Below are 11,936 nucleotides of genomic sequence, written 5' to 3' on the forward strand. Positions count from 1 at the left end.
GGCATTTAACATGCCCAAACCATTTCAATCGATTTTCTCTTAGTTTATCACTTCTTGGAACTAGTCCTACATCTTCTCGAATGCATTCACGTCTAATTTTATCTTTTCTATTTCCACTTATACATCTCAATATCCTCATCTCTGTTACATTCACTTTATTAACATGATACTTCTTCATCACACAACATTTAGCTCCATAAAGCATAGTTGGCCATGCTATTGTCTTATAAAAAAATTTCTCATTTGATTGGTATGCATTGGTCATTTAGCACCTCAGAAGTGCACCTCCACGTTAATTATCTTGCTTTGATTCAATCTGTAGAATGTTAAAAAATCATTTTCAAATAAATAGAAAAGTGGTAAGATGTGTGGAGAGTCGTTTCCATGTCCTAGGTTCAAATCCCCCTTGAATCCATACTTCTTATGCTACCCACTAACCTATCTTTACATATATTAAAAAAAAAATCATTTTCAAATAAATAGAAAAGAATAGTAGTCAGGAAATGAAAAACTACCTTCCAATCCACATTTAACCCATTACCACGAGTATGCAAATGGCATTGATATCACTTACTATCAGTAGTTTATAAAGCCAGTTAAGCTCATCAGATTCCCAACAAAGCTTGCAATGGACACTTCTAAGTTAATCATCCAATTAGTTTCAACTTTCAACAATGTTAAGGTAATTGGTGGAAGCCACATCGATCAAGGATATAAAACAACTCACATACCACTGATAGGATCACAGGAGTTCTTGTTGGTACCACCACTTTAGGGGTAACATTTGGAAAGTTGGGAGCATTCCTAGCTACAACAGTAGTTTCACATTCCTTATCACACAAAACCAACCTTTTCAATGATGCCTCTTGTCCCTTGCCTCATGCTCTTAAAACCACGAGAGGCCAAGTACGCCTGATGACACACCCAACACTATGGATTTGTTGATGGCTTCAAATGAAGATAACATCAATCATTTGAGCATCTAATCACCCAAACATTACTTGGTGAATAGATATTGATGTGCAAGCCATGACTCAATGCCTGCAATGCAAATTCTCAAGCTCTAAACACCAAGCCTCTGTAAAATAGAATGTGATCTAGCTCTAAAACCATGGTTTTAAAACTCATCCGAGTCCGATTTGACTCGCCCCAAGAAATTCAATGGAATCTTTCTACATAAAAAGGCTATACCTTTGGTTTGACTCATAGAGCAAAACTATTCAAAAACTTCTAATAGGTAGAATAGGGGAAGACTAATGCCAATGGTTCAAAACTAAAGGAAGAATAAAACCGAAGAACGCAAAAGGAGCGTCCCAATCAAGTATTCACCCGATGAGTTTTCCGATGTGAATTGAGACTCCTTTGATTTGGCCAAAACCAGTTCAATTTGGCCAATTTATAAATAAATAAATAAAATAATATAAAAACATGGCTAATTTGACTAGTTTGCAACTGTTTTGATACATTTATTTTCAAACATTTTGGAGAAAGTACACCAATCCAGATAAAAGAATGAAAGTTAAGCTGTGACTGAGTTACCATAACTTTAAACATTAAGACCCAATGAATTGTTTCTTGAACTAGAATTGAACATTATAAAACCTAGAATTTCATAAACAAGACGCGTACGAAAATATATCAAATGCAATGCAAGTAGAGCATTTGAAGGAAAATATTGGATAAAATTGAGGAGTTAAACAGCGAATGTTACCTGAATCGAATCAAGAAGAAATAAAACAATATGGTTTGAGAATGAGATTCAACCTTGACTGGTTCAAGCGAGTTTAGACCGAAGACAGGCCTTTAAACGGCAGAGATTGCCTGGTTGACAGGTGTTGATCTGATCCAATAACTTCGGGTATGGATCGAGGATTTGGATGCCACGACAGATCTGATAAGTTTCGAACCCAATAACTTTTCGTAAGGTTATGGATTTACCATATCCCGATCTGACGAGGAAATCCGACAAGTTGCAAAAAGGTATATAAATCATGCGGACAGTTGATGGGACAACAAGAATGATCTCAGATTTTATTTTGGGGATAGAAGTTTTGAAAAGACTGATTTGTATGATGATTTCTCTGATGAGGAGATCTTTTTCATAAAAAAAAATCAACTTATTTTAAAATTTTAATTCTAATTTATAAATTAAAAAGTTAGAAGATCATTATTTTTTTTTGTAAATAATTTTTTATGGAGTTAAAAATTTTAGAATGAACTGATTTTCTGTGATGATAATTTTTACATCTCCAAAAATCAGTCCATTTTCTAATTTCTAAATCATATAAGATAAAAATCGTTGTCATAATTATTATCTTATGAATCGTCCATATTAATTATATTATATATTTTATTTACATAATGAAATTTGTTTACATATTGTATATAAATCGGATTTGGGCCAATCCAATCTCAATTTGATTGTAATTGGATCGGGTTTGGATCATAATATCAACATTCGTAAAATCCAATAAGAGTTCAATCAACCAAACACTTAATTGGATCAATTTCATATTCTATTCGATCCTCATTGGATTGGTCCCAAATTAACCTTGATTTAGAGTCGATATATTGACAACCCTTGCATCTCTCTCTCTCTCTCTCTCTCTCTCTCTCTCTCTTGCATGGAGTTTGCCTATAGAGATTAAAAGAAAAAAAAAATGTTTTGATGTTAGTGCATTTCGTCCATCCATCGTCCCACTCTTCCCTCATAGCTCCCTTTCCCTCGATCTATTTTTTTCTCGTCACTTCCCCCATAGACCTTTGTCTCTCTTTCTTTCTCTCTCTCCCTAGTGACTCTAATTGTAAAGATTTTTGTAGATGGTACAAAATAAATGGGTCCATATACATATCACCTAAACTGATCATAAGTGAGGTGAAAAAATATAGTCAATGGGAGACAAAGAAGATGTTGGTTTGGAGGTCAAGAAAATATCGTGACTTGTGTTCTCATAAATGCATCACACTACAAATCACTCAATGGGAACGAGCAATTAAGTCATTTCACCTTCCTTTTTACTTATAAATAAGATATGTGGAGAACAAAGGAAGGGATTCTGCTTATTTAACACTAGCTCCATGTTTCTCTGAAAAAGGGGGTTTTACGCTTTGTGTGTGTGTGAAATCCTCCTCCTTCTCAATGTTTGCTCCACTTCACCCCCATCATCTCAATCTTGATAGTTAAGACCTTATCCACAAAACACAAGTTGTATTTGACCCAATACAACTTCTTTCTTCAAGCAAGTCCCAAGTTGGGCATAATTACTATTTATGTCCCATGGGAAGGGAAGTACTCTCAGGATAAATAGTTAATAATTAATATACCATGGGTGATCATTACATAAGTAATGAGCAAGATAAGGGAGTTATATATAAATTTTGAAGAGTTCATCAAATAAAAGGATGAAAGGGGTCATACTAACTCTAGTAACATTATTATCAGTTAATCCCTTTCTTCTTTCATTACTTGATCTCTATTTTCTTGATCAACTTGACTATTCATTCCAATTTGATACTCGAAAGAGAATATTGCCTATTACTATACCCATGTGGTCACGCACAAAAACAAAATCCTAGGAATATAAGGTACAAATACAAGAACTCCTAGACAATGGATTCATCTACCCCACTGTTTTACCTTGGGGTGAACCCATTTTATTTGTCAAAAAGAAGGATGGGGTTTGTAACTTTGCATCAACTACGAAATGTTGAATCAAGCAACAATCAGGAATAGATATTCTTTGGCGGGGAGTCAACGATCTCTTTAATATGTTACAAAATTATTTGGTGTTCTCGAAGATCTTTTTAGGAATAGGATGTCATCTACTTCAAATTAAAAAGGGGGACATTAGAAAATGACCACTTTCAAGACTTGTTATGGACACTACAAGTGCTTAGTATTGCCCTTTGGTTTGAATAATGCATCATTTACATTCATGAAACAAATGAATTGCATTTTCAAACCCCACTTAGATCAATTCATCATGATACTTATCGATGATATTATCATCTACTCATTGAACAAGGAAAAAAACATGATGAACATCTAAACATCGTATTACAAACCTTGAGGAAAAACAAATTGTTTGCCAAATTCTCTAAATATGACTTCTAGTTGAACAAGGTTTATTTTCTAGGGAACATCTCTCTAAGGAATTTTGCATGGACCCAACCAAGTGTTGTACAATGCTTTTGGCCCATTCTAAAAATAAGACACATTTTTTGTTGTTAAGAGGTACACAAGCAAAAATAACAAGGAGATCTCAAAAGCATATATATATATATATATAAGGGAAATGTTCAGCAACATATATATATATATATATAAGGGAAATGTTCAGCAACAAACATTTTGGCAAAACCTTTTTCAAAACATGGGTTAGAGATTTTGGAATGGGCTGAATTTTTATGAGGATGATCCCTACCGTGAGGAGATCATCATCACCAAAAATCAGCCCATTCTAAAACTTCTAACCCCATCAAAAATGATTTACAAAAAATGGACGGTCCATGATTTTTCAACTTGTAAATTGGGGCTAGAAGTTTTGGAATAGGTTGATTTTTGGTGAGGATGATCTCCTCACAGTAGAGATCATCCTCACCAAAAATCAGCCCATTCCAAAACCTCTAACCCATGTTTTGAAAAATGTTTTACCAAAATGTTTGTTGCTGAACGGGACCCTATATATATAGGGTCCCATTCGCTGGCTAACGGTTTGGCAAACTTTTGTGGATCATTAGATTTAACGAGATCTGACGGACGCAATTAAATCTCGCACAATCGGTTTAAGTTATAAAATTATAAGCTTATTTACACTGCCGTCCCTCAATTTATCACTATTCTGTGTTTCCTCCCTCTTCTCTTTAAACTGAGAGAACGAAATAACAGAGTTCTGTCGAACCCTCTTTCTCACTGAAACCTTCTCTCTCATTCACTCTTGCTCTCTAGCTGCAACTACTTCCCTCTCTCTCACTCTCTCATTCTTTCTCGCTCTCGCTCTCGCCTGAAACCCTCTCTCACTCTCTCATTCCCTCTCGCACGAAGACAAACGGCTGTTATTCCTCCCTGCAACTCCATTTTACGAGCACGAACGGCTCGTTGCAACTCCATCTCACGAACATGAACGGCTGCAACATCGCTGCAAATCTCTTTGTAGTTGAAAGAACTATAAGTTTTTTTTTTTTTTGAAATTTTCTCAAACACTGTTATGAAATTATTCTGTGAACATGAATAATTTATTCATTCATGAAAAAAAAAAATCCAGAATTATTTATTGTGATATGATTTTCGATTTTATTTATTGTGATTTGATTTCTGATTTTATGAAGACAAAAAATTAGGAATTATTTAGGGTTTTTTTTTCGATTTAATTTTTTTGGGTTATTTATTTTCTAGCTAATGAGAAGTGTTCATGTTGAGTTGTATTTTGAATTGGGTTTCTATTTTAATAGGATAATTTGTGTGTGATATAGTGTTGGTATGTGTTGTTATTAGGGTGTCATGAGATGGTGTCTTGAGGCTTGATAAGTGGTAAATGGGTATGTTAGGTGTTTGATAATATGCCAAGACCAAGTAAATTACTATTTTGTTTTGGGTATTGTTTTAAAGTTGAAAAGCTTTGGTGGTTTTTGGGTGTTGGGTTACTAATGATTTAATTAATTGCTAGGTAGGTTACTGATGGTGATGATATTATATTTTGGCTCTATTATTAATAGTTATGTTCGAGGGTTTAGTTTCAATTGTTTTAAGTTTCTATAATCTATAAGATTGGGTGTCGGACTTCGAATTTAGTGTTGGTAAGTGATTCTTCTAATTCTAGTTGGATTCATTAAATTGAATGGTTAGTTAAAGTCACTATAGTGAGGCTTAGTGTGAGGAAGGTTTGTCGTTAAACTTCATAATTATAGATTATTCTATGGTGTTTTAGTTGCTTAAAAGAGAAAAAACATGCAAGTACATCACAAACAGAGAAGAACTTGGGAAAAAATATGCAGCCGTAAGAGAACAGCTAGGTAGACAAGCATCCAATATCAAGTCGACAGAGAAGAATATAGCCTCTGCCACAGTCTCTTTGCTTAATGCAGGCGACTCTCAGAATCACAACACTAGGGGTTGGGAAGGTTTTACACTTTTCATTCTCTTATTTCCATACTGAAAATATGTTTACTTGCATTTAGAATGAATTTTCAACTGATCTATGTTATGATACTTTTCGGCAGGTGTTCTTGGAATATATTGATACGTATGGGGCTTCCAAGGTGTAGGCAGGGCAGAATGGAAGAAGCATGTTAGTATGTTTTACTACTTGTATAAATGCTCAAAATGATCAAGAGATTGTTGAGGATCTTCAGTCGTTGCTTGTCTCAACTTTGTTTAAAAGAATAGGAAATGTGGCACTTCAAATGGAGGATAATCAGGTAGAGAATTAATTTTCAGTAATATTGATTTCTATGCCTTTGTAAGAATGATTTTTTTTACCCATTTTAAATGTCTGATGATATTAGATCTCATGAATGTAGATGAAGATTGTTTTCAACTGCTTTTATGAGATTTCATCTCAAATCGACAAAGAGGGTTGTGAGCACTACGCGATTCAAATGAATTAGTCTCAATTTCATTTTATAGGAGTTTCTATTAACCAAGAGCCACATGATACTATTTGCGAGGTTTCAAATTCTGGTATCCTAACTTGGTGACTATGTTTATTTTAAGCCTTGCCATTTTAAGTCTTGTATCCTAACTTGGTAACTTTGTTTAGTAATACCTTACTTAGTTTGATAAATTAGTTGTAGTGGTTGCTACTGGTCCAAATCAATGTATAGAACCTGATAATCATGAGATTCCTACTCTGTATTTTTCATTAATTAGGAATAAACAAATTGAATAATAAGGGGATTGTATTTGTTGAATTTGTTATTCAGTTTTATCTTTGCTTGTTTGATTTTCATAAATAAAACAATTATATTTGAATGAATTTCAAAGTGCATGGAGATCGCGGGAGTTAACTTATTCGATCATATTTAGTGTACTGGACTTGGAATTTCAAATGGTGATAATATTCGAGTATTTGGTGAAAAGGTTCCAAATGGTGATAATATTAGAGTGTTTGGTGAAATTGAATATACGAGGCATTTTTTTTCTTCATGAGCTGAAACAAATGGGTACATTTTCATCCTATAATCTCATAATTTTGGTTTTCCTTAGTGTTCACAAAAATGAATCCAAGGCTTTTGAGATCAACAAGAAATTATAACCCATCCCTTCTTCATGAGTTGAAACAAATGGGTACATTTTCATCCTACAATCTCCTAATCTTGGTCTTCCTTATCGAATTTTGTGAAAATTTGTGAAATGATTTATTTGATTTTGATTTGTTGTTTTATGTGTTTGAAATGGTTTTCCTAAGCGTACTGCAGGCTCTAGGGATGTTTTGAAGTTATAGGTATTTTGGTGCTTTGATCATTTTTTAGTGATTTTTACCGTAAAGCTTATTTTTGTCTGAAAAATGATGATCTCTATATTTTGGGATTATATTTTCCTAGCGTAGCGTGGTTTCTACAGTTTTGTTAGTTTGAGATACTTCATCTAAATTTCTGAAACATATCTGGTAATCAAATAGAGCATTGGAATAAACATCCATCATTGGGAACCGTTGCAATCGGGTTGACGAGTTAATTAATCAGGCGAGTGCAAAAATGGGGTGTCTACACCTACTAGGTAAACAAACAATTCTAAGTAATAATATTTTCTAGCATGAACGAATAAGCATGATCAATCATTTTAATGCATGCACAATTTTACAAGATAAACTACAATTAACTAGTACATATAGCTGGGGATGAGCAACTAAACAGTTAAAATTCACATTTCAACAATCAGTAATATTCATACTATAACATTTTATTTTTATACAATTCTTGATAAAATTGAAATAGTAACATGTTTTTCATTTCATAATTCAAAATAATTCAATAGTAAAGTGTTAGTTCTTGAATTTTTGGTTGGTCACTACATTACCACACTTGCAAGACTATTTATTCGACTCAAACTAGCCATTTGATGTGACCGTAAGCAATGGGTCTTTTTTCAATGTGTCAAGACGTTTAACTAGTATAGATTATTAGTGATCATTGACCATACATCTTCATCTATGCCTATTAGGCATGCATGTGATTCCCATTACAAGTTCATTGAAAAAGATGGAAATAAATAAACCTGGATTCCAGTTGGGATTCCACTCTCATACGCGTTCCATACCACGTATGAGCTTAGTTGTCCCTGTTGTACATCCTAGGATAGTATATCACTTCGGATGATTTGATAGATTATCTCTTTAGGCATTTATAAGCTCTTTAACAGTTCACAAAATAGTTACACACACACACACACACACATATATATATATATAATTTTTTTAAAAATAAAGAAGAAATTATCATTTCAGAGTTGAAAAGGGATATTCAGTTTCTTATCATGCAATTGTGGTCACCCAGAGTGTGAAAATTAAACTAGCACCTTGAGCTAACAAAAAGTAAATAAGTATGCACCCGAAAGTAAATTACTCCTAAATATATGTTCATCAATCTACACATAACACAATAATGTAAAATGCATACATCATCCATTGGGTGTGATTCTAACATTTTATTGTTCCATCCCCTTTTTCCCATTTTTAGGTATTGACATTCTTCAACTTTTCGAACACAAATTTTTTTTAAATATTTCTCAACTCAATATACGTTCATTAAAAATTAAATCATTTTTCAAACTTTGAAATTCATTTTGATCATTCAAACTGAAAATTATCAAAAGTTTAGTCAAAACAGAGTCCTAGTAGAGGCACGGAATCAAATAGCCAAAATAGGGTCTGGCAGTAGTTGGTGGTGGCACCGCCAATGTTGTTCACAACAATGAGCAGATTGTCTTAAAACTTGATTTTCGTCCAATTTTTCGAGTTCTTTGTTGGTTCTTTGATACATATCCCACTCATATATCAATTGTTAAAAATATCATTAAAACATATCAAACATGTATAGTCTTCATGAATTTGAAATAACGAAGGAAATTCTATGTTTGTTAATAACAATGTCGTTTTAATAAAAATCCTAAATGCAAGTTTTGAAATCTATGATTACTAATAGCAATTGTAAGCCCCCTACCAAATTCGTGGTTGTTGGAATTGAAAAGATAACACAGCAATCGAGGTAAATTGTGCAAAAGTCGAGGTTGGATGTGGCTGATGTGCGAAAAGGTCTGGTGATTTGTGAAGATCTCGATGATGTCGTTTTCTTTCCCTTCTATAATGGAGGACGAATCTATATCTAAATAGATGAAATCTCGAGTGGAATACTTTGAATCCTACTCGAGGGTGTGACTAATTTTTATGAAAAATGGAGACGATGAAGTTGTAGAGCTCGTCGACGTCGACAACTTTATCTTTTTTGTCGATGATCAATGAGATTTCGTTCACGACAGATCTTATTGTAAAGAGGGTTAAAACCCTTGGAGGTTAGAGTCGGCTGGGTTTTGTTTATTTGGAGAAGAGAATGGACTTAAAGAGTCTATAAATCCTTTATATAAAAGATTTGAGGGACAAAATTGGTATTTTCTAATTTGTTTCTATTTTTTACTATAGTTTGACTTCTTAGGCTCGAAAATTGACGAGTGAATACTCCATTCCCTATAATTTTTCATTACTGGCATAATGATGTGATTGGATTCTTCAAATTTTCATCCGAATAAAAATTCATCTTTTTAAGTCCCGTCTGGTACGAAAATTGAGGATTTCATAACTTTTTTGTTTGAACTCGAATTTGAATATGCTTACAAGCTTAAATATGTTTTTCAGTCATTTTGAATCCAATGGAGAAGTTAGATTTCATTAAAAGTGATCAAAACAAAATTCGAAAGTTTTACCCTACGTCTCACTTTCAGAATTTTTTCAAAATTTTCTCAAGATATGAATTAAAATTCGGGGTATTACAACATCTCAATGCTTTGACAATTCCTGGATTTATGAAATTGTGTGTGCTCTCGGAGTCAATGAGTATGAGTACCAATAACCTTTTTATCAACCCCATTATGCGCATGGTTCATGGGCCAGTTGCTCCACTTTGTGCGCATAATAATACTTGAGCTGCATCTGCTGCTGGCTCATCTTTTTCAACTAAGATAGTGATTTTTGTCAAATTTTTCGATTCCTTTGCTTCAATAACAGCTAGTTGGGTCTTGCATGTGTGTCCTGGTGCATACTTCTCGTCATAGTTGTAACACAATACTTGTTTCTTGTGCTCATTCATTTTAGTAGAAGTTAAATGCTTCGGTGGTGGTGGCGGCGTTGTTCTTCCCAATGTAGGATTGTTGGACGTAGAGCTTTGAAAGTTATTCAATCTAGCTCCCCTTGATCAAATCGTTGATGCTTCCTCTTGGTGCAGTGCTAGATGATAAGCTTGCAAAATCGAGGTTGGGGAGAACATTTGGACTCCTACCCGTATGTCATCTCGTAAGTCAGAGATAAAACACCCTATTAAATATGATTCGGGTAGTTTTGGGACTTGGTTTGCAAGTCTCTCAAATTATGATTGGTAATGATGGATGGTTGACATTTGTCGCAATTTAGAAAGAAAACCACTAAGATCATCCATCTTACTATCATCGAAATGGGTATATATGGACTTCTTGAATTGATCCTAATAGATAGTGCCAATCGTTGAGCTCATCCTTTAATATCATGGGATTGCATATCCTTGAAGATGAATGGCTGCTACCTCAACCATTTGAGCATCTTGAAGGTGGTGATACATCTGGTACTGTTTTGCAAGAAATATCCATCCTATAGGATCGGTTCCATCGAATCTTTGCAACTCAATGCGAGGGGATCACCCTGAAGTAATCAATTGTCTATCAAACTCATTTTGACCACAAAAATCTCTTGATGAATTAGACCTTCATAAAAAGATGTCAATCTTTAAGGTTAGTGCTTCCAAGGTGGCGATGTGCCTTTCTAAGATAGCAATGTGCTTCTCTATGACAAATCGAACGGTAGACAAGTCCTTATCGAGTTCTTTATAGGTTACCATGGCGGAATAGCGTGGAAATTGATTGACCCTGATACCAATTGCAATAAACCCGTAATTTTGTTTCAAAATAAATAAAGAAATTAAGAAGGAAATAAGAATTTTATTTAGAAACAATGAATTTCAACAAGGACCAATTCGAGATGGTCGATCTCCTATTCCCTAAGGAATTCAAAATAACTAACTTCCCTTTTACATCTCCTAAAATTATTTATTAGCTACCTTTTATGGTTTAAAATCCTAATATTTAAAATAAAATTTAGATTCAACAACTGTTTTGACTAAGGGTATGTTTGGTAACACTTCTGAAGTCTAGTTTCTATTTTCTGAAATCTGGAATCTGAAATATTGTTTTAAAAAAGTTGTTTGTTTATCATTTTTAAAAGTTTTTTATTACAAATAGAATTTTAAAACATAATGATTATTTTGACAATATTATCCTTTTGTAATTCTAATAAATTATTAATTGGAAAACATAACATGTTATGCATAATGAAACCATCTACACATTTAATTTCGATTTTAAAAATAGAAATACTATTAAAGAATTTCATTAGAATAGAAATAAATACAAATAAACATCATAGATGATAGAAATTTGAAATACCAATAATATAAATAAATTTTAATTAATAAAAAAGTACAAATTTAACAAATAAAATCAAAAAAGAAAAGTGTATTGAGATGTGAACTACTAATCAAAAAGGAAAGTGGAAAGACCTAGACATTACAATGGTAGATGAAGAATTGATAGAAGAGAAAAGAGACGTAGAAAAATTAAAAATAAGGATTTTAAGATTTGTATAAAGAAGATATAAGTGATGAAAATTAATATTTTGAGGAGGGTAGTTTAGAAAAAA

The sequence above is a fragment of the Akebia trifoliata genome, chromosome 3 (genome assembly GCF_017979445.1).
Source record: "Akebia trifoliata isolate Shusen 1 chromosome 3, ASM1797944v1, whole genome shotgun sequence".
Classification (NCBI taxonomy): domain Eukaryota; kingdom Viridiplantae; phylum Streptophyta; class Magnoliopsida; order Ranunculales; family Lardizabalaceae; genus Akebia; species Akebia trifoliata.